This window comes from Lathyrus oleraceus, chromosome 6, assembly GCF_024323335.1.
Source record: "Lathyrus oleraceus cultivar Zhongwan6 chromosome 6, CAAS_Psat_ZW6_1.0, whole genome shotgun sequence".
NCBI classification, from domain to species: domain Eukaryota; kingdom Viridiplantae; phylum Streptophyta; class Magnoliopsida; order Fabales; family Fabaceae; genus Lathyrus; species Lathyrus oleraceus.
Genome location: NC_066584.1, coordinates 331335255 through 331338413, shown reverse-complemented (window position 1 = coordinate 331338413; position 3159 = coordinate 331335255).

The window sequence follows — 3159 nt, the reverse complement described above, 5'->3', positions numbered from 1 at the left end:
AAAAATTCCCTCACTTAAACACAAGAATCTTTCTCAAATCACTATGACCAAATTTAGGTGAGAGAAAGTGAGAGTGAGGAAAGTGACAAATATCTCATTTCTGGATGTGAAAAAGTAAGGGGAGAGGCCTCTATTTTTATGCCAAAGGTTTATTCAAAAAAGGAAACTATCCATGGGCAAAATTAATTGTCCAATCGATTAAGTCCCCATTTCAATCGATTGTATGACCTAAATAGTTTATTATTTTTACCCATTTTGGAAAGATTGGATAGAGAGTTGTTACCTTTTATTAAAATTTTGTCATAATCGATTATGGACACATTTTTCCCTTATCCAATCGATTGGGTATATGGTGCACTCGATTTGAGTTTAAAAAACATGTCCTAATCATTCTGACAGTTTCCAATTCATCTGGTTAGACTCCAAAACATTTTTAGGTTATTTTGTTTGAGAAAAAGAGGCTCTAAAAGAGTTTTAATGAGTTTGGTATTTAGACATATTACTTTATGAAAATGGCCTTTTGTTTTTACAAAACACTGATCACTCAGACACGATTATGTGATACATACTCTCTTTCACACTATGAAGCTTTAAGTCTTTTTCCAAATACACCAGTCATATAAGCAATTTCTTGATTCTTCTTGGAGATGAGGCTTGATATATCTTCAAGTTATATGCCATTGTCAGAGGATATTGCAGTGATTCATAAACCATAACCCTTCGATTTTATTATGAGAATCAACTTGATTAAACTATCTTGTGCATCTTTGACCGCTTGAAATAGTTTCAATACTTGTTTGTCTTTATTATTAAATTTAAGTTGAATCTCTATAAGTTTTCAACAAAGTTAGGTTAAATCTTCATTATTTGTCATCATTAAAACCACGAGAGGTCTATGCATGCCTTTCTTTACCTTTGATCACTTCTTGAGTAAACCGGTCAGCACATGGTTCCACAATAATGACTAAAGTTAACTCTAGCGGTCAAAGATGTGAAAGATGGTTGATCAAGCTATTCCTCTGAATCAAGCTAAAGAATTAGGGTTTTTGATCACCAGTAATATCTTTGCTCTCTAATGATGGTGAGTTACTTGAGGATATCTAAAGCCAAGAGAAGATTCAAGTGAAATGCGTATATGATTGGTATATCTGGTAAAAGGACTTAAAGCTTCATAACATGAAATAAAAGAAGTGTGAAAGCTCACCTGATCATGTATGTCTAAGTGATCATCTTATTGTAAAAACACAAGGGTATTTTTGGAAGCTTTATGGATAAATCACATAACACTAAAAACTATTTTTGAAACCTCTCATTTTCAAATAAAATCACCTAAAATGTCTTTAGAGCCTAGCCAAATGAATTTGAAACTTTCAAAATGATTTCGACCCAATTTTGAATTATGTAATCAATTATAACAAATCCCTAATCGATTAAATGAGGACAAATCAAGTATATAATCAATTATTACAATGTCTTATCGAATGGTAATGACTCTTTATCTAAACCTTCAAACTTAGGAAACAATAATAGATTATTACTTGTTACTAATGGATTAGATCATTCATTTTTCACATGGAATGTTTCCTAAATTGAACCATTTCTTGGCCTATAAATAAAGGCCTTCCTTTTCATTTCAAAACATCCAGAAATGTGAGATATCAGACCTCTTCTCTCTCAATTTTTCTCTAAATTATTTTCTCTCTCTCACACTTTTATTAGTAGTGCTTTAAGAAATGTTATTGATTTTAGTGAGGAAGTTATTCTAGGAAATGGAATTATTGAAAATTTATCAAGAGTTCTGTTTTCTATTGAGTAAATTATTCTTCCTTAGGAAGTACTTTTTTAGTTTTGGAGCTAGACCTATATAAAAGCTATTTTGGGGATTAATATAAGTCTCCATTTGATTCGTGAGATGTGCCACTTGAAGAAAAACTCTCTTTTTAAGTTTTTGAAGAGTAACCAGTAAAAAATCTTCACATCAGTTCTTGAGCTTATCCCTGTACAAAAGCTCAGTCCGTTCGAGATTATTCCGATATAAAAATAACGGTTCAATTCGGGGTCATCCCGTCTAAAATCTTAATTTGCTTTGTGGTTATCCTGTATAAAACCTCTATTTGATTAGGAGGATAGCCAACTTAAAACACCAACTTAGATTTAGATCAGCTTGTACAACATCTTAGTTTGGCTTAGAGACTAACCGCTTGAAGCTTTATCCATTGTTTGGCGTGAAGACTAGCCGCTTCATTTCTTTATTTGTTGTTTGATTGGAAGTTAACCTGAAACTTCATTTTTATTGTGTAAGGGGGTTCATGGGATTAATATTCTAAAAACTCTTAAGCATTATTGGATACTCTCAAGATCAATTCTTAGGGAGAGTAGTAGGTCATTTATTTAAGATAGAACCTCTATAAATCTCTAGTGTTATCTCTCTTCCTATAACTTTTTACTTTTTGCTCCACTGAATATCCAAACATTTTATAGAAAATGTTTTCAAACTCTAATTTAGAAAATAGTTTAGTTTTAAACTATCATTTTTCAAACCTCCATAATTCACCCAACCCTTCTCGTGTATGGAGTCACATGTTCAACATCCCCCCTTCTTGGGTGCTACCTAGATGGGACTGACCCACTTCTAGTTTGAAATCAGGTAAATTACCCCAAATTCTAGGAGTTTTAACACCTCCTTTTTAACCACATCTATCATGTTGAGATTTAGCCTCCTTTGATGCTCTCTAGAGGGCTTATAGTCCTATTCTAGCATAATTTTATGCATACTGATAAGTGGTCTTTGTGTCATTCTTTCTAGTAGTGTTCCTTTAGTATTTTACCGTATTTTGTTCGACTTCCTTTCATTTGTCATGTTTTTTTGCTTTGATTTGTGTTTTTTTATGAATTCCAGGGTCTAATGAGCATCCAAGACAAAGAGGGATTAAATGCAAGCGAAACGGAGCAAAAAGATATTTTTATAATTTTCTCCCATATAAAAATTAAGGGGCTCCTACGCCCACCCGTAGCAACTGCTACGGGCCATCGCAGCATGATGACCTAGCCCCCATATTTTTTTATTTCCAATACAAGATCCAGAGGCCTGTTACAGTCACCCGTAGCAGTTTCTATAGGCTGTAGCAGGGAGGCGAGAGAAAAGTCACCAATTTATCT